This window comes from Lates calcarifer, linkage group LG20 (genome assembly GCF_001640805.2).
Source record: "Lates calcarifer isolate ASB-BC8 linkage group LG20, TLL_Latcal_v3, whole genome shotgun sequence".
In the NCBI taxonomy this organism is placed as follows: Eukaryota; Metazoa; Chordata; class Actinopteri; family Centropomidae; genus Lates; species Lates calcarifer.
This window is the reverse complement of record NC_066852.1, coordinates 21,211,675-21,233,075: the sequence shown is the minus strand read 5'-3', so window position 1 is coordinate 21,233,075 and position 21,401 is coordinate 21,211,675. Positions and strand designations below refer to the sequence as shown.

The following is a 21,401-nucleotide window of genomic DNA, read 5'->3' as shown; positions in this document are numbered from 1 at the left end:
TAGTACTTTAACTGCAGGACTTTTACCTGTAATGGAGTATTTTGTTGTATTTGTACATGTACTTAATTAAAGGATCTGAATGCTTCTTCCACCACTGTTTAACACAGATTAGATTAGATTACTTTTATTGTCATGACATTAAGTATCAGTACATTAAATCTAACAAGTGCAAACAGTAGCAAAGGTGTACCTGATATGTATATAAATATAAGTGCACAGGATGGAATGAACCAGAATTCACAGAATAGGGGCTCAGCAGTAAAAAAGAGAAACTTTTTCTGAATCACTTTAAGGGTCTTTTTCTGCATAAACTGTCTCAGTGGTGATGATGGATCCGCTCGGATGAGATTATGATTACACACAAAAAAGGATTTTCTAAGAACTAAAGAAGAGTGAAGGAGATAAGTGGATGGGGAGAGGGTTTCTCTCACAGGGACTCATCACAGCATGATGTCCAGCAGCCACAGGAATATCAGATTTGGGAGAATGAGTATTATTCAGAGACTTCATTTTGCCCAGAGATTAGTTTGCTACCTCTTTAACTCTGGAGACCCCGAGACTATTTCTCCCATCTGTTTTAGCTGCGATCTGTCCCATGGCATTTGGCACACAGATTAGAGTAATAGCGGAGAAGGGGCAGGGATACATTTAGAGGCTGTGAATTGCATTCTAGGCTGCACTGACTGGAGAAGAAGGGCTACAAAGACATAAAGGAGTGAAATCACGTCCTACACAGAGAGAAAGAGAGAATAGGCCTTTGAAAGGGTTTTGCTGTGAAGGCATTTAAAGGAGTGAAATAATTGGATGCTGGAGGCCTCGTCTCAGCAAAAGCAAGAATGCAAACTCCATTCTTTCCACGAGTGTGAGGCATGTGGAGGAGGTAAAGTCGGGTGACAGGGGTTGTCATCCAGCAAAATCACAACCAAGGAGTTTTAATATCTTTTCTTTCACACTACAGCATGCATTCAATATAAACAAAATTAGGGCTTTTTTTCTGCAGAATTGTATCTTGGGAAAAAGCCAAGCCATACACAGGTACCAGGGGATCTACACACTGTATTGCTTCTTCTGAGATATTGATCCTTTCATGGCTATTCTGCTCCGCTGCAGATGAAAGCGAGCTGCTTCTCTGCTTGGTAGCATACTGGTGAACTTGGCAAGGAATGAATGAATGCCTGAGAAAGAGATGGAGGCAGAGCTGAATGTAATCCTGTGACCTCTTACAGCAATTGGGCCATGGTTTAAAGAACAATAGGACAAGGACTGGACAGGCTTATCCTCATTCAGTTTATGGTAATTGACTGGAGCTGAGTTAAGGTTATTTGACAAATATTCCAGTCAAGTGTGTGATAGTTAATCTATGAATTACAGTTTCTGGATTTCTGTTTCAAATAAACTGAGATCCAAAGTCCAAACTACTGTAAACATCCCCGCTCCACATTGTCTCTTCTGTCTCCTCAAAAAAGGTGAAAGAAATCTGTCCAAATGTCGACAATTCCCATATGTAGAAGGCTGAAGACCATCCTCCACAATGATGACATTTGTACAGATTTTACCTCTGGTACTGCACTATTTTTGGACTGTGCATGGATATACAGTCAAAAGTCGTATTTAGCATTAACCTAGGGTAAATAGACCCATATTACAGGGATTCAAAGAAATACTTTTACCTGTAACGTGCCTGCATGCCAAGTTTGGAGCAGGAGCTAGCTTAGCAGGAACACTGGACACATGAACACTGGAAACAGGAAGAAATAGCTGGTCCCAATCTCTCAGTGTTAAGGGATCTGCCTACTAACACATCTTATTCTCACAAACTCATGGAATTTTGCTCATTTAATGCATACACAAACCATCCATCCATGGTTTTAGGGAGAGCTACATGCTGGAGCTGCGGCAGTTTGTCCACTTGCCTGGTACTTCTGTCTCCAGCAAAGCACTGATTACTTGGCAACCTCACTGTGAGGACAAGGCTCCAAGAGGTTTGCTGCTCCACTCTCCCTAAAACTGAAAATTTCGATTTTGTTTGTGTACAGATAAAATGAGCAAAATGCTGTTGATTAGTGAGCTTTCCACTTTGCTTCTTGTCTTTACTGGTAAGCTAAGGTTTACAGCTCCAGCTCCATACTCACAACACTGATACTGTCTTTTAACATAACTCTTGGAAATAAAATGAAAAGGCATATTACCAATAATGCATGATATAACCTCTACATCCAGAGAATGTACCACAAGAAGATTTTTTCAATACTGATATTCTTTGCACAATGCTTGTTCTAACATTTGAACTGACACTCACTGTAAGGCTTGTGCTCAGCAGGTGTATACTGTGAGTACTCCATTGGCTTCAGAGGAGTTGGTTCCCTCAGCCATTCGGGATCCAGTATAGAGAATGTTTTGTCAGCGCACATTTAGCCTTCAAAATCGCAAACTTCAAAACTAAAAACATCAATGAAAATAGAAAACTATATTATTCTTCATGTTTAAAGCTGTAGTGCAGGACATACATACATATAAATGAACATCTGATACATTTAATCTCTTGCTGCCAAACAAGTTCACTCAATGCTAATTGGTTCTATCGGTGCCAGGTAAATTTCTGGATGTTTAAATCTGGTGTCAGTGGCAACATTCCCACGCTTGTACACCAGCAATAATTGATTTGCCAGAGCTGGAGAGGGAAGCAACTGTAGCGACAGAGATGGATTAGGCTACAGCAGCTAAGACTATGATGGAGTCTACGGTGGAAAAACCTAAAGGAAGCATCCAAGAAAAGTTTCTGATGCTGCAGATTGTAAAGGAATTCGGCTTTCAGAGGAAGAATTACAGACTAAAAAAGAAAGCGGCTGACAATGAAGACAAACAATGTTTATGATTACTCTCACTGCCAGAAAGGGGAAAAGTTCAGCACTACAGGTCAAATGTGGGGTATTAAGAGGCACTTCTCATGACTAGAGCAAGTCTTTATTTCAGACTCCCTGTGGCCAGATTTCCAATTATGAAACATGTTGTTGGTGCTGCCTATCAGTGTCGAGCAGAATTTCACAGATAATTCACATATTTTCACAAAGCTATACAGAGAGAACGGCAGCACTCCCTGCGCACACACACACACACACACGGCAAAGGAAAATGAATATGTTTAAGAGAGTTTGCATATGCTCATGCTGTATATGCCCTTGTATTTGTGTGTGCACCATTTGCCTGTACCTGGCAAGGTCAGTGCTTCACGTCAGTCATCTGGGATTTGTCTAATCTGTCAAAATCTGGCAACAGTTGACTGCATGGGGAAAATGACAGAGGCAGACTGACTGTTTTATATTTACAGGACTTATTTCAGTGTGATTTATATGTGTGTGACAGACTGTGCGCGTGCATTATATCCGTATGCTTCTGTCTTTGTAGAGAAACCTATTTATGGGTATTTCTTTTGTTATAACCACTATGCCGCCTCAGAGGGGACCAACCAGGCAGCAAAATGAAAACTTCATCTTTTATTGTTTATCCTTTCCATTTGACTTGATGCAGTGAGAACAACAGGGAGAAAGAGATGCCTTTATTTTAGTGCAAACAGGCTGTTATAGAGGCTTTTTGGTGCAACTCACAGAGGCAGTGGCTTCTTTCGCTGATAAACTTTGTCAATGAGATGCAAATCCATGCAGCACTGAGGAGGAAAAAAGCCAACAAAGCTGGGCTACTGCACGTGCACACACACACACACACACACACACACACACACACACACACACACACACGCACACAAACATTAAAGCCTAACTTTCTTCTTCAAACGCCTCAAACATGCATGCTTTTTCCTGAGACACTGCATGGTAGAAATGTCTTTCTTCTTGATCAGTCACTTAGTGATTCACACACCGTCTCTGTCAGCTGCAGCACAGGAGCCGTCTGGGCGATCCTGTGCACAAATTGAATCAAACCAATCATCCTCATAAAATCCAATCATTCTGCAATACAGATATTCCATGAGGGGCTTTATTCAATTACAGAAGATTTGTATTCCCAAACATGATATATCCATTTCAGCATTGAAATATATCACAACCAAAAGTTTTTGGTTGACTCAGTGGCACTGAAGTAAATGGGATTTAGTTTGTGATAGTTATATTCACAATTAATGGTAAATGATACACGTAGGGACCATTTTATGCTGACGAGCAGAATCCAGGTGAGAGTCACAGTCACAGCTGCAGTTATAAATAACCAGAAAATTATACATTTTAAACATGTAGCATCTGTTAATTTTTCTCTTTCTGTTTTATCTGTTTTCAACAGATGGGTACCTCTGTTTGGAAAGATGCACAGTTATTATCAAAGGAGCTGTAATATCAGTGAGTGTAAAAACCTTGTCATTTTGACGCTGCTGCTTGTCATGTGTGACTTATACTGAGATTGGACTACAACAATATTTTTTGAGATGGTCATTGTGTCAGATTAGGCTACCACAGAGACATAAATCCTTGTTGTGACTGGGCTGAGAGATGTTGCAGATCCCAGTCATAGGTGATCAACACAAACATCAAATGTTTAGAAGCTATTTTATGAATTAAAGTGATTACAGAGCCATTTATTGTCATTCAGGTGAAGGTGAGCTGTGAAATCAAACATCATTCTTAATTGTTGAGTGAGAGTTGGATGTGTCGAGATTAACAGCTGGTAACACTGATTCTGCCATTAAACCACTACAGAGGAAGATGATGCAATTAAGAGAGTGACAATCAAACCTCAGTTGATGGAAAATGATAGAAACGTGACATGTTTTTTTATGTGGTGTTAATTTGCTCAGTGGTCTGTAAATATCTGATACCTTTTGTCTGCTACAGTTTTTTTTGTGAGAGAGGTGGCTTGAGTGGCATTTAATTCACATGATTTATGCATCAACTCTTTTAGGTGGCAATGGAAACTGTGCATAAAAGGTGGATGACTTTGTGACACACTATGTAGGATTAAATTATCAATTTTGAACCCAACTTTCTGGTCCTGCATTTCTCTCTATGTGTTTGTGAAAACACCCTTTCTGATACATCATGATTTCCCATCAAACCTACCCTCACACCATGTAACATGAGTACAACAAGTCATCCTACATAAGCTTGGGATGGGAAGAGTCTTGGTCACACGAGACTATCCACATAACCAGTGTCACTGTTACCGTCACCGCTCAGTGATTGGACCTGGAGGTCACACTTCTGCTTTGCGCTGCAGATATGGTGAAGGTGATGGCTGTGTCAAATAAGATATTGATCTAACTTGTGTGTGTCTGTGTGTGTTTGTGAACTTACGTGTGGGTACTGTTGTTCCTCAAGTCTCCCTAGAATTATTTTATCTGTAAGCATTATAGTATCTGTGAACCTCAGGTTATCCTTTCCTAAAGACGTGTTAGTAATCAGCCATATTTTATTTCCTCTACTTTCTTTAAATGGGTGTATATCTGTGTATGTGTGTGTCATGCATTCAACCAATATTAGTTGATCGATTCTCATTTGTATGGGCAGACCTTGGATGTGAAGGTTGAGTCCTCCTTTTATCTGTTATGGAGCTCACCAACATGAGGTGACACTGTTGATTTGGCGATGGATCAATAGGACAGGATACTGCTGTCACACCAGGAGATAATGAGGCATCTCACACTCACAGCATCATGTGTTTACTGATGCCATCTTGAAAGCATTTTGTTTGGCACACACTGTAGTCTTGTAGAAGAAGTTGGAGATGTAATGTCAGTTAAACTTAAGTTTATAGTCACAGATTTAAATTCTTAATCTTTCCTCTTGATCAATTCTGCAAATATTGAAGACATAAATGTCTTATTCTTATGACCTGATATCCTATAATTTACTTTCATTATTTTTGCTTCATTATCATTTTACAAAGTCTAACACTGTCTTCATTTCTACAGTCCATTTTTCTCTGTACAATTCCAGCAGTAAAATATATACATATACTGTACATTTACTGCTTTCTGTTTTCCCAGATTCAGTGTTTAGGAATATATTGTTTATGACCATTCAGGCATGATTACCAAGCCTCTTTACTTCTTTACTGAGCTCTTCATGCTACAGGCTTGGATTCAAATCTTGAAAGAAATGCTAATTGTCTGTGACATGATAGATTGTGCTTGATGTATTTTATCCTCTTAAAATGGTGCTTCATGTTAAGAATTAATGAAGAATAAAAACTATTTTTTTTCTTAATCTGTCTGCGTTCCACACTGTGGCAGCACCAGATTAATGTAACAGGTTCATCTGGTGTACTGTGGTGACTGCAGCAGCTACAGCAGCCACAATTAATAAATGTTAGAAACAGGTGCAGTGTGAGTGCAACTACAGCCCTGTTGTGACATTAAATTTAAATATAATTCACAAGCAAGGCCTACATAATAACAATGTGTGATTAAAAGTTTAATAGTGTTAGGTTGTAGTGGATAAATATGAGGCAAGGAAGGAGATTTAGTGTGGGGGAACCTTCTCTGGCCTTGCATCACTGAAACCTACTTTGAACCCCAGGCGAAGAAGGGAGAGATGTGGGTATGGAAAAGATTAAATATTGAAGGGAAAAAATGGGAGTGAAGAGAGAGGTATTGGTGTAAGGAGGTATAGGGATGAAAGAAAGGAAGGGAAACTGAGTCGATAGTACTGAGACGAACAGGAGGGGATAAGTTAACTTTATAACTGGCTAATTCAGGAGCTCAGATGTGTAGTTGAAGCTTTGCCCTGCTCAAGTATTTAAAAGATTGCTCCATTGATTTAGCATTTGTAACAAGATATTGTGAGTATATCACTAAATTCCACCAAATTAATGATGTTTATGTCAGTTTACCTTCGTCTCCCACCTGTGCATTTTGACCAAGGTATGAATGTGCGTGTGACCGCGCGTAGGTGTAGTCAGCGTGGCTACGTAGGCGCGTTCTCGCGAGCGCGAAACCTTGTCTGGCTACGCAGCAGGTAAGCTAGGTGAAGTGGGTGTCCGCAAAACAAAACGCGTTTCTAAAAGTTGTTTCCAGTATATGAATGGCATTTAATGGCTTTGATTTATATTAACTCCGCTCCATTTAGGAAGTGTTTGCTGAAGGTTTGACAGCTATATGCTCACTTTTAGATGAGTTTTATACGTTTGGGTGTGAGCGGCTAATATTTTTCAGTAGCCGTTTTGCTAGCTTAAAGTTTGCCGTGTTTTTCTACTGTTTGAGTATCCATTATTTTTGTTGTTTTGTTCTTTTTTTGTTCTTAAAGGAGCTGGCTTTGGACCCGAGGTCGAACGATTTTGTGTCTTGTGAATCTCTAACAGGTATGGAAATGTGTGTGTGTTCGTTTGTTTTGACTGTTGACATATTTATTTTGTTTAGGTCATGATCAAGTGTAAAAGTTTGTTGCAGCAACTGGCATGTATTCATGTCATTCAAGGTCAACTGGCTTTGTAAATATTTGCCACTTTTGTTTGAATCTCAATGAATGTGTTGATGTTATGTTGGTATGTTAATTGTTGATGATGTGTGAAACCTCTAACATGAGGTGCCAGTAAAGAGTACTGACCCAGAGTTGCCTCCAGACCTAACAGACCAACTCTTAATGCAGAGGGATACTCATATTTTTGGATAAGAATTTCACAAGTGATGCAGCAATACCAATAACCTCCTTTGTATTCCATGCACTCCTCTTCCTTATCAATACCTGGCACCTACTATACCCACAATGCAACCACTGACGGTTTAGTTTGAGATTCGGGTGTCTTATGTTGGTAGAAGCTAAAGTAATCTTGAGCTGCAAACCTCGAGGAGATAAGAGAGGCAGACTAGAGAGAGCTGGTAATCTCACTTCTTTCTAACTCCACTCAGATTAGTCTTCAGACCTAAATGATGCTTTGAAAGAGCCACAAAAAGGCTTTATACAAGTTTTTTCACATAGTGTTGTTTACAGGTCCCCGGGACATGTAAACAAACTTTGATGTGTAAAATCAGTGGAGCTCCCCTTTGACTTGTTATTTTATGTCATTTTAGCATACAGCTTGAACCACATTTGACATTTGAAAATACAATATGATCACAAGTAAACATACAGTTCCTTAACTTGTAGCTGCTCTAATTATTTTTATATTATGTTAACAATGAAGCATATGTGTTATGTGGAAGGGGTAGGTTGAAGTGATGAATTATTATCCGGCTCTGCAGTTCTCCTCAGCTCTATGGAGCATTCAGATGTTTTCCACCTCATTGTCTAGGCCCACAACATTGCTTTTTGGATTCGTTCTCACTGCTCTCATCAGCATTGTTTCCAGCAGCAGCGGGCAGCTCCAGAAACCCACAGCAGACAAATGTAGAGACTAGCTGGTGAACGGAGTGAAGCATTTAGCAGCTAAAGAGCCATACATTTCCCTCAAGAACTGGTGAAGGCCAAAAACACAGCTGACAGAAGAATGAATACTAGACTTACATTCCCTTAATGGCCATAAACCTGACTTAATATGAATGGTAATGTTGCTCCATGTGTGGATGTGTACATAAGCACCATTAGCCAAGTCAGCTTTATAAGGTCATGTCAGTGTTGTGTTTACAGCTTCCACCGACTCCCCAAAAAATCAATGGCCAAAAGCATTTACTATTGCTGCTCTGATTAAAGTCTTTAACCTGTAAACTTGTTCTTAAAATTAGTGAGATTCACAAACTCTGAGCCTCTTACATTAAGGAGCCACTCCACTAGTTCCACCTCCGCAAACTAGGTGTCACAGTTTCAGTTGCTTAGGGAAAAAAAACAAAACAAAAAAAACATGATTGGGCATGGACAATTTGAAGGAGATGACTCAGCAGAGGGAACTACACACAGCAGAGTGATAGATGTTTGCACAGAACAACAAGCTGCAGCTCTGGCCTCTTCTGTTGTCAGAGGCTGATGCGTGTGATGGATTTTTCCATGTTTTTTGAAACCATAAAATGTTTGTGTGTGTTTGTGCTATTAGAGAGCGCCATATAGACTTGATTTTATTTTTGATAGAACTTGAAAAGAAAAGTTCTTAAAGTGCCTATATGTATGTCACACTTTTCTAAAATATATGCAAATACAAACTAAAGGCAGAAAGCAAAAATAAATAAATAAAGTCTAGGTTGCAGAAAGTCCAGACACTTCGACTGAGAAAGCAACTGAGAGACTGGAGTAAGAGCAAGGGAGTGTGTGTGTGTATATGTATGTGTGTGTTTTGGCTCAACCTCCTAAATCCTCAGTCTGTTCATCTTATCATCTGAGATTTGGCAGCCTCTCCCTGTTTGTGTATGTATATTTAGATATTAAAATGTGTGTGTGTGTGTGTGTAATATGTGCTGGAAGTCGAACTATGCTAATAGGGTCTCTTTTTCTTCCCATCTCTCACTCCCTGTCTCAAATACACACGCCCACACTAGCAGTTTCCCCTGCTCCTCTGTCATGGCCTACTTCCTCCCTGATCATGTGACCAAGCTGGCAGCAACAGTGATTAAGTGGGAGAACTGCAGGTCCAACGATGCTGAAGGGCACTACGGGTCCCACAATGCTAAGGGGCACCTCTCAGTTTTCCTTGCCCCATGGGAACCCTCCTGTCAGTAATTAGCCACCACTGCCTCTGGCATGTGTGCGTGCATGTGTGTGTTTGTAGGTTTTTGTTTGAGTGTGTAAGAGAGAATATTTAGCGACGAGCTGTTGGCTGCTTTCAGTCTAAACCTCCATTTGTTGTGTATTTGTCTGTTAAATACTTTGAATCTGCCAACAAGATGGCAATGTACTCTGTCTAGTCATATTAGATCCCCCATTACAGATGTACCCCTGTCCTTTTCCTTTCACAGCATTTTGCAGAAGCCCTCATCCAATTTAAAAGGAATTGAGTGTCTTGCTAAAGTGCACTTTGACAGGACTCATGACTTCTGAGGAAGTTAGTTACTCCGTGCAGGGATTGAATTGGTGACCTTTAAATTACACAATGATCCCTGCTGGTCCCCAGCCTCCTCACTGCAAATGCAGCAATATTTCTAGACTCAACTGAGAAAGCAATCATATTACCTCACTAACAACTGTAAACTGGAGAAATGATTTACATCTCTTGCTACATTATTGAGGGTTAAATCACAAGCCAAGTCCAAGATCTCATTTTATAATGTTTAGAAGTAGAAAACTTGACTGTGTGGTTTGATGAGTAGCCCACTGATTAATTCAGTGATCATCAACAGCCTTTTGTTAGCCCCAGTGGCTGTACATAGCACCCCAGAAGTCTTGTCCTGACAGTATTGATGTACCTGGGTTTAAGCAAAGGCTTTGCATTGTGTTAAGCTGAGGGAAGCTTGCTGTATTTCTGTGCTGCCTTTTACTGTCTGGATACTGACAGTGCTTTGATAAGTGTTTGGTTACGTTTAGGGAAAGATCATGGTTTTTTTTCTCCATTCAACACCTGGCAAGAAGATTAATATCACCCAAAATGTCTGAGTCAATGAGTTGATGAGATCAGTGCATGTAATTTCGCTGATTACTGTGTTTAAAATGACACAGCTTATTACTTAGTAATCAGTAACACCTGTGCTTTCCTTACTATGATGAGCTGAAATGTCTGTTATGAAAAAGGCCTAAAAAATTGAAACTTGATTGTTGTTTAGGAAAGAGTTGCTGTCATCTTTCAAACCAGTTAAATTAGGCAAAGGTGCTCTGTAGCATCAATGCTCAACAGTTCACTATTGCATGAGCAAGTTAGCTAACATTAGCTAGTAACAGAAAATTTAGCATAAGTGAGATGCAATTGATGTGCAGTGGCTTTGTTAAAAAAATTGCTTTTTTGGATTTTTGCTTGATTTAAATTCACAGAGTAATTACATGGAAATATATTGTAACTATACAGTATAAACAAGCCACTCAGTTGTCTGTTGAGTGATGAGTGCATCCAGCCAGTTTGTGCGGCTCTTGTTAATGCTCAGGGGAAGTAGGAGTATCTCTTTCTGTCTACCACTGCTGATAAATACCTTTGACCTCAGTTTTACTAGTAAAGCACAGTGGAACATTAACTGGAAAGCTACTTAAATGAATGTAAGCATCTAGACGTGAATGGAAATCTGAGCTGAAAAGCACTAGAGAGGAGAAAACATGCTCAGTTGTCTCTCCTTGGCTAAATAGAGGCGAATGTAAAAAGTACATTTTTTTCATGAAAGGCCTGAAAGTGCCTGAAATGAGAGAGTTACAGTGAGAGGTGTTCAGGTACTCTTATTTTACTCTTATTTTGCCCTGCAGTTTGCTGCCTTGTTAATGGAGAGCACCTCTCCATATTAAGTACGCCCTTGATCCCTCTGTCCCTCTGCTGATGTGGTCCTGAATCACATTATACGTACACACGAACATGCACACATACATGCACATGACAAACATACAAGCCCACAAACAACAATGCATACACAGAGACACATTCACCCAGCCTTGTTTTATATTTTCCAAAGTTCAGACGCTTCATTCACTCAAACTCAATCGTATCCACATGCTTCTCATTTACCAATTCATTCCCAATTATATCGCTGGCTCACGCTCTCCCTTTCATGACAAAGCTAATAAGCAGACAAAGACAGAGGAAATGAAAAAAATGAGTTTAGACACAATCCTCATTATTTCCATTCACGGCACCAGTGACATTGTAATTGCAGAAAAACCACGCAGACTCTTCTTCCTCGCATGCTCCATTTAAGTCTGAACCCCTGAAAAGAACAAGTGATTGATGTCTCTCTCCCTCTCTGTCCTCCCTCATCATTTCATTCATCCCAGCAGTCTTTCATGTTCTTGGTACATCTGCCCCACATGAAAAGAGCAAATGAATATTAAAGAAAAGGACGTAACATTCAGGAAGAGGGTGAATCTCCTTGTAGACCTACTGATTGACACAAACTAGCCCTTAATTGTTCACTAGAAAGCTTTCCTCTTGCAAGTCTTTGATCCTCTTGTTGCAGAATCAATACAGTGTTAACAGACACACACGGATGCATACTGACAACCACATGCGCACAGTCCCAGACAAGGACACACACACACACAAACATGTACACTGATATTCGCAGGAAATCGATTGGGACTTTCTGTCTTCTCATGCCACTGTTTCTAGCTGAGTTTTGCTTGACTTTCAGAAAGACTGAATTAAAAAAAAACTTTTCCCAACAGATGGAGGTCAGCCGAGGTGTTTGTGTGTGTGTATGTGACTGTGTGAAGTCCATTGATGATGTGACATACACATGATGTCTTTTTCTATCTCACTCTTCTGCTGGTTGTTTTTTACTGGTCCTCTCTCCAGGATGGTTGGAGTTCTTTTAATAGAGCTGCTACACATGAGATGGACGGACACCCTGGTTCTGTGATTGGCTGTCCCACATCAAGGTGAGCTTGTCCCTGAACACTTACCCCACCCTGTTGATGTGCCAGTCTCTGTCACCATTTGCAGCAGCTGTACATCAGGCACATGGTGATTACATGAGCTCTCTCCTCTTTCTGCTTTCATGTGCTCATTGGAAGTTTTGACATCTGGCTTTCAAGGAGCATTAGATTTAACTAAAAAAACAAGTAATACACATGATAATGTAGACTTACCAACTATTATTACAGCTTTAAGGTGCATTTGAATTATTTTTTGTATGATTAATGGATGCAAAACCTGATTTTTCCATTGTGCTTTATCACTTCATGTGTATTTGATTACATGTAAGAGGAGGATCGTGTGTATGTGAACATCTGTGCTTGTTTACATGCAGAGAGGATTGTACATGTATGTTTGTTTATTCCTCACAAGCTGTTAACAGATGGTGACATGCAGGAGGTGGCAAAGTTCAATGTCAACTCAGACATGCATCCCTTTTTTTTTTTACATGTTTACTTGATTTCAACAATATAAGCAGCTGCCACCATCAGACTCAGTGGTCAGACATTATTGTAGCTGCGATGAGGCACTGGTGATTGAGGAGTGTGTTATTTGGTAGGGTAGAGACCAATAAAAGTGGTGTTATGGAGGCATTATTGACAAATAGAGTGGCAGGTTTATTATGGGGCATTAAACTGGCAACAGATGGAGACCTTTGCCTATTGTTCTAGTTCAAACAAGGGCAAATATCATCATTCCACCTTGTTTTTTGTCCCTGACTTGGCCCTGTTATTCCCCTCTGAACTGTGAATGTGTGTGTGTGTGAGCTCAAACCTGCTTGATGCTGCTGATCTGCTCTTTACTCATTAGTATTAATGAATCACACGCTAACTACATCTTGTTCATTATCTCCATCTCCATCAATTCAGTTCGGTTCAAAGAGATATTGTTAGTCAGTAAACATCAAACAAAATATGAAACAAAGCACAAGACAGGAAGTATACAAACACTAGTGACATATAATGGCCTCAATAAGGAATAACAACATCTCAGCGGTGTTGTAGAATAATATGGACATAGTGTTTGTGGCTTCCTGGGAATATAAGCCTTGAGTTGGGTTTTCTTTACACTGCCATCATGACAGTTGTTGTAGCCACCACAGTTTGCATGATTTTTTATGTATTAAATCTGTATTTTTTTATAGTAGCTTTTTTATAGTAGCAGCTTCACTGCTCTGATTCACTGTCACTGTCCGCAGCTGTTTTCAGTGATGAAGCTCTGACTGAACCCACTGTGCACTTTCACTGTCTTTCCAGCACCAAATAACAAACAGACGACGTAGTACGTGAACGTAATGGAGCATTTAGCAACTTAAGAGCCAGATATTTCCCTCACAAGTTGGTGGAGACCAAAACAGAGCTAAAAGTGAATATTGGAGTAAAATTCTTCAGATGGACATAAACTTTAGAAGGTTTATTGGCTTTGTATTTTGAATAACAAATGGGGAATTTACCCACTGATATCTATATGGCCGGAATTAGCTCACTTCTGCTTTGCCTTTCAGTACTGGTCTGGTGGTTCCTACCTGGTCCTCTTTCCCTCTCATGGTAGCTCATCTCCCACACATTATATTTTATTTTTGTCCCTCTTTACTTTCTCCTGGGCTATCTTTGGCTTTCTTTGTATTCATTCCTCTGTAGATGATGTCTGCTCTGTTCATCTACTCTCTCGGCCAGCGGAAAACCCCCAAACCATCAATCCCACATCCTGGCAGCCCCAACGCTGTGGCAATGAATGTGAACCTATGTTGTGACAAAGCTGACCTCCTTTTCCGCATCTCTGGGGATTTTGCCCGCGGGAGGTGAGAAGAGAGGATGGGGGAGGAGAAGGAGCTAAATGAAATCTAAGGTACAAGCAGTGGAATGAGATGAGGACAGTGAGGAGACTTGCAGAGTGGGGCAACCACATGGAAGAGAAAAGGCTTGGAGGTAGGAAAGTGGAGGGGAAAGGGGTAGATTGAAGGGGAAGAGAGGTCGATGGATTGGGGAGAGCGGGACAGGTTACAGCCAACAGGGTGTAGGGTGTTGGTGGGGAGGGCTAGTGGAGCTCCATCACTCACTCTGGTTTCATCCTCCTTGTGCCTATAGCAGGAGTTGATTTACTGCCCACAGCCGAATGAAGATCCCCTCCACGGTCGTCTGCCTCCGTCTCCAGTTTAGTGCTCCTTCCCAGGGGTGATATTAATACCTGAGGATACACGGTGTTTCTATTCACCTGCTGCAGCGGGGACTTTATAGGGCACTTCACTGGCAGAGAGGAAGAGCATTACTGTGTAGGGCACTATTGTAGTTGCAAAGATATTCTCTGCTTTGCAATAGCAACTCCACAGTGTTGTTATGGTCCTTCAGCAGAACTTGAATGGAACAAAACAGCGTTTTGTTGTTACGCTACATTCTTTAAATACTTGTCTGATGGGTGCATGTACTGCAAAATGCTTCATAGTGTTGTCATAGAAATTAGAGCTGGTTTCAGCCCCTGTCCAGTTTTGTCCAATGAACATATGACTCAGAAAGCTAATATGTTGCCATGGCAATTCCCATGGCAGCTGAGTTGAATATTCCTGTCGCTTGAGTCTGATGAGCTGGCCACACATGAAACAACATGAAAAAAAGATTATTTTCCATTTAGATTAGGTTTACAGAAAGAGATGTTGTCTTATACAGGTTCACACACACATACACAAACAAACACACACACACATCCTGGCTCATCATCAAGTGTCTGTTTACTCCAACCTGCTCGTCCCCCTGTGTTTGCTACGCCATCATTCACTCTTTCTCCTTAACTTCACCTTCCCCTTTCCTCTCGTCTCCCTCACCTCTTTCTCTCCATGACCTCTCTTTCACCTTAAATCTACATAAACTCTTTTGCTGCTTCTCTTTCCTACCTCTCCCCGCTCTCCCCACTCTCCTTCCTCTCACTATCCCTGCACCACCCTTGCATCCTCTCGTCCCTCTGCTCCTCAGTGATGTTTCATTTACTTTAATCTAATTTGATGTTATTTAATTTAGAGAGCCGTGACTTGTGATGGCTCAGCAGGGATTCAGGGGTGTAGCTGCACTGTGTGTGTGCGTGTGCGCGTACAATCACGCTATTGTGCATGCCTTTATAGGTCTGCAGTGTGCACACATGCACAGATGTGCCCTTCAGCGGAGCAGAAATGTTTGATTTTTGCAGCCGGGGTTTGTCTCAGAGAAAACAAACTTACTTACAATCATGCCAAGATGGTCATCACTTATTTATATGCCTGAGTAAGAGTTGGGAGACAGTAGGAAGAGCCAGAAGGATGATGAGGGGTAATGTTCAGACAGCCATAGTGGGGGAGAAATGAGGGGTGCAGGATTCGAAATAGATGAGAGGAGGAAGGCGAGGAAGAGGAAGAATGACCTTGGGGAGGCCAGATAAACAGACGTATTGTGATTTATATGGCTTCATGCATTATTGACAAGGGAATTATTAGCTGCAGGGAATGGTCTTCACTCGCAATAATTTCCAGACTGTTTTGACATGCTGCTGTAGAAGCTGGCTATGAAGACAAAAGTGTATTGCCCATTTAAATTCAACCTTAAGGACCTACTCTAAGCTGCAGAGGACAGATCTGAATGTCTGAGATAAAGTAAGATCTTGTCCGTGCAGTATTTTCTCTGATATGTATCTGCTGAAATCAGATGCCTCTGGCACACAGCTGCTTTATAAATTTTGTTTAACCTGTAGATCCATTCATGTGAGAATATTCCTGTAAAAGAAAAAAAATTGATTGCACCAGGAAATATCCCAAATATCTACCGCTCTACATGTCACGTTGATACAATATCATTTTCAATCTGCTGCATAACACTAATAAGTAGAAATGCAGGCCACAGCAACTGGACATGTGTTGATACTGTCAGTTCATATGCTGGATATGATTCATAAAATGTATAATAATAATATGTATTTTTATTTTTTTTGCATCATTGTTGCAGTGCATTGCTTTTCAGAATAAAGAATAAAAATTTTTTCTCTAAACAATATGAATACAGGGTATATGGGCTCCCTTTTAATACCCCTGAGTAGCGTTTGATGTTTGTTTTTTGTCAGTTCTTATGGGCAGAGCTTTTAGTGGCCAGCTCTCATCACATACAATTGTTTACTCTGAATTGTTTATTTACTTTGTAAGTAATGAAGTTCTGAGCTCAGATGAACTAGTAATCCTGTTAATTTTATCCCTTAGACTTTCTCAGAGAGCAGCAGTGATGCCAGCAACATTACCATATCATGAATTAAAAGTAATTTAATCGTGTTTTAATTAAACCTCATTTGGGTCTGTTACCAGCATGTGGCTGTGTGTGTGGCTGTGTGTGTGTGTTGGTGTAGGTGGATGATGGGGTTTTATTGTGTGTTTTTGTGTGTGCCTACAGATGTGAGTCTGTGCTTTTGTGTGCCTGTGTGTTTGTGTGTGTGTGTTGCACACAAGTAACTCCAACGATGAGGCAGTGTGAGTTTTTAAAGAACCCCCTCTCGTACGCTTGCTCATAAAGCTGCTCAGACAGAGACAGACCACTGTGCTGCACTCTAAACTTGATTCAGTTAGTTTTCCATTTTTCTTTTTGCCGCTAATCTCTTACTGTGGGTTTGTATTTACCTCTCTACGGCCTGAATTAAATCAAGCTGGGGTGTGTGCCTTTACTTTCACTTTTCAAACAGATAGACACAATCATAAGGTACATTACAGATTCATAGGCACTCACACAAAATATGTCCAGTGAAATGTTTTTTAGTTTGCTGACTCTGTCCATGTACTTTGTGTGTGTATGTGTGTGTGTGTGTGTGTGTGTGTGTGTGTGTGTGTGTGTGTGTGTGTGTGTGTGGCTTTTTGGATATAAATTCAGGCTGATTCGAACTGAAACCATTTGGAACCAGACGGGATAAGAAGAAAACTGCTGCTGCTGAATTCAGGCATCTGGGGGGATGATGGACTGGCAGCTGCCTGGCTCAGAAGAGAAAACAGACTAGAACAGCTTAAATCTACCAAGGTGTGAGATTGATTCATGCTGTGTGAGTGTGGGTGTGTGTATATGTGTATATATCTGCTAAGGTTCAGCTGATATGGGTTTTTTTTTGAAGGTTGATTCTGATTCTGATATTTTCATACAGTTCCTACAGGTGATATTTTGTGCATTACATTTCAGCATTTTCATGCTATAAATGACATGATTCCTATCTAGCATCTCGATTTCTTTCTTTTTTTCTTCTCAGGTGGAAAAAGCCTCTGAAATAACATTTAGACCAAAATGTTGCACTCAAACTTCCCCTGAAACCCATTAAAAATTAAATTATCCCAGGGTTTAGCAGCTCCTATCGAATGTTTGGAGAAACTCTGGGATAAGATGAGGTTTTAATTTACCAAAACATTACGAGATAATTAAATGCGGAAATGAAATTTGTGAAGAACATAAAGAATAGCTCTTAGAGGATCGGTCACATCCACAATGAATGACACTGACTGACAAGTGGCAGAATGATATATTGGAGAATAGTTTTTATGTGCATGCCTTCTTGTGTTTGTGTCTGTATGTGATCTTCATGTGCATGTGTATTCCTGAGTGTATCCATCTATTTAAGGGAGATGATGAGTCACCCAGTAATCTCCAAATGGAAGAGCTGTTACATTTTGAGGATACATCCGTCATGTCTCCAGCAGGTACGCACAGGTCGTTTGAGTAGTCACAGTGCTCAGTTAACTCGTTAGCAGTTCTACCAGCCTCTCACTTTGCCTGTCACTACTCCAAAGTTGGCAGTAATTCCTAATTTTATGGTCTGTAGACAGCGTGGGCGACAAACTATGTTAAAGTTACCATGGCAAATGTCATTACTGGCTGTCAGACACATTTTACTTTAGTTATTTAGCTGACAGCTTACAAACATTGAGCAGGTAAAGCTTCATGGACTTTCTCAAAGGCACTCTCTGTGTCCTAGTTGCATACGTTGTACTAATTCGAACTGTGGTTTCATTATGCAAATACAACACATTCCTAGTGGAAAGAATGCTGAGATCAAATATACTTACTAATGCAACTATACCATCTAAAATTACTCTATTTTTCAGTGTGGTGTTGATGGAAATAGTTTGTCCATAATTCATTCTGAAAAGGAAATGATTGAGTTACGTGCAGCTGGAAAAAGTGGTGGAAAAAGATGGTGGGTGGTGGTGTGATGGTTATTTAGTACTTACTCTGTTTATATATAATGTGTAATGAGGACACACTGACTGAATGTAGTCTGGACAGATTACTTCTTTCAAAAGCTGCACAGTCCTATGAAGTTGTTACTTTATCAAAGTTGAATACACTGATGTAATCCTCCTCGGTAATGTATGGCAATCACATTTAGTTCCTTTCAGATCCATGAAAGCACAGATAAAACATTCAACATTAATTGTGTTTTGAAATCTATTCGGTTTTTCCTGCAAGTACAAATATTATTTACTGATATCTGTTTAACATTTAGAACATTTGCCACTCTTCATACAGCATTTTCACTGTCTTGCCCTCACTTTGCAGTGCCAGAATAGTCTTATTTTCACACCCGTCACAACTCATGATTCTTTACATAATGTAGCCGCACATTTATTTAGTATTTTTGCAGCTTGTAGAGCCTTCACACAGAGCTACTCAACCATGGACAGGATGCCTCTCTCCTTGTCCTGAATGCCCCAGACAAAACGTTGCAACAAATACATAATTTTCTACTCAGCCCAAATTTTCCACAGCCCACACAACGTTAGTCCTATCTTGAGTGTGTGTTGCACACGCCTCATAATTTTTATTATCTTGTTCGATGTTTCTTTGTCACATCTGCAAGCAGCTGACCATTTTCTATCTCTGTCTTTCACTCTCACACACTTATGCGTGTGTCTGCACACACTCTTCCCTCCAAAGGCGTAGATGTTAAATCCAGTCACTGTTGCATTATTCATGAGGTGTTGCAGATGTAACCGTCCTGGGAGGAACTTTAAGTTTTACCCCCAGCTCTTCAGTGTATTGGATATTATAGTGGACACATATTCAGTTGTGTGTGTATGTGTGTGAGGAACAGTTTGAGACCCTTTTATTTTATTTTATTTTATGAGTGCACATGGCCACTTTATTGTTTGGCTCGATGACATTAGAGCTGTAATGTTGGGACTGAATTATATATTTATTTCTGGTTCAGCTCCAGCTTTCACCCGTTTACCACAGATTTCATCTGATCTCTGTCTCTCGCTTGCTCTCAATTTGTTATTCATTCACTTATTTACTTATTCATGTATGCAGACACATAAGCACACATATGCACTGTATCACACTTATCTGCTGATTGTTTTATTATCTCCTCCTGTTCACAATCCTGGCTACATAGGTGACTATGAATTAACCTGCTTAGGGATTTTAAATTATATTTCTGGTGATGCCTACAGTGCAAAACTATGGCTGACAGGATCCTTTTTTTTTCCCCATGGAAGGTCATCATTGCCACAGGACTTGGAATAAGCATGGCAGGGATGTGGAGTGGAATGGATGATGGCAATATTTAAATGCTAATGAAAATGAGGTTGGATTTGTTGAATTTAGTGCACAGCAGGGTTGTGATCTGAAATCCTAATCTGTTTTCTCATGTTTCCATGGCTGCCAGGTTCCCACTTCATGAGGGAGCAGGAAACAAGATCAAGGTGCCGCTACTCTGCTAGTTGCAACTTTGCAAAGTTGACAGAATTTATATAAGAAGTATCTTAAGCACTACAGTCGTACACACAGTAAGGGATGTGTCTTCTGCAGCTTTACACTGCTGTATAGAGACAAAAAGTTACAGTTCATTTCCATTATCTCCAATTTGAGTTTTATCATCACAAGACTCAGCTGAAATCACAAACTTTGGCACCCTTTAAGATAATCCCTTCATTTTGATAAATACACCACTCTGAAAGAGGCTATTAAAACAGCACATTATCGTCACCTTTCACTGTCGTGGAGGAAATAAATTGCCATATCAGAACATGAACTTTGAAATGCTAATGTTCTTGTTCAGGAGAGTGCTGTACTGTGACCTCAACAGAGACTCTTTCAATCTATAAATTCATTCTGCCTCATTCCACTTTCTGCTCATCTACTGCGCAGTGTTCCTTCTTTTTTTTTAATGTAGACCATTTAATACTGTTATTTATTTACAGGTTAAATTTGACTCGATTTGAGTCCAGGTTCAAATTCAGCCCATTTAAGACCTTTTATTGTGTGTCATTCCCTTATATTTCTTGGCGCTCTTCTGTGTCAACAATCTAATTATAAAAATCCAGAGTATTAAATCTGTCACTTCAGGCTATGTCTTAGTCATGGTCTCGTTGATTTAGTGATTAAAGCTCGGGAGGCAGGATAAAAGCATATCTCTATTAGTGAGCAATAAATGATCTGACAGAGAAAACATTACAGAGAAAAAAATCAGGCAGCCACTTTTGATTGTCGACATGACTCCCTGTATTGATTTGTTGTGAGGTCAGAGTCCATGTTAGTGTGTCCCTGTGGCTCTATTTGATGGTTTAGACTTCCTCCCACGACTCTACTCTCTTTATATTTGTGAAGCCTGAGGTCTTGCCAATTGTCAGTTCTCGCAGGTCACTTGGCAGGATCCAATTGTAAATGTACAATCCATGTAATACTCAGGCTGAAGTGTATTAGTCAATCAGCGGGGAACTGCAACACAGTGAATCGGGACACTGAAAATAAGTCAAGTTCTTTGACTCAGTGGACAGATTTGTATTGAAGGACACACAAAGAGGGGCTGCTGACATTTTGTTATTGTGTGACAGGGTGTTTATTTTTTTTCTTCTGAATGAACTGCAGATGTTACACATTTGCAGCATAACCAAATGTTTGACCAGTCCACGTCACAAGTAAAAAAACCAGTAATAGATTTCTCAACACCCGAGGAAATTGTGCACAACTCACCATGAGATTTAGATGATTAACTGACCA

At 40.2% G+C, this 21,401-nt stretch overlaps 1 long non-coding RNA gene across 1 annotated transcript; it reads left to right on the top strand.

Annotated features, from left to right (window-relative positions):
• Positions 1–6,920: 6,920 nt before the first annotated feature.
• LOC127138941 (uncharacterized) lies at positions 6,921–20,635 on the top strand. Its single transcript, XR_001962740.2, has 6 exons — positions 6,921–6,962; positions 7,251–7,305; positions 12,295–12,377; positions 17,286–17,429; positions 18,019–18,097; positions 20,068–20,635. It is a non-coding gene; the product is annotated as an uncharacterized LOC127138941 (long non-coding RNA).
• The last annotated feature ends 766 nt before the right edge of the window (positions 20,636–21,401 follow it).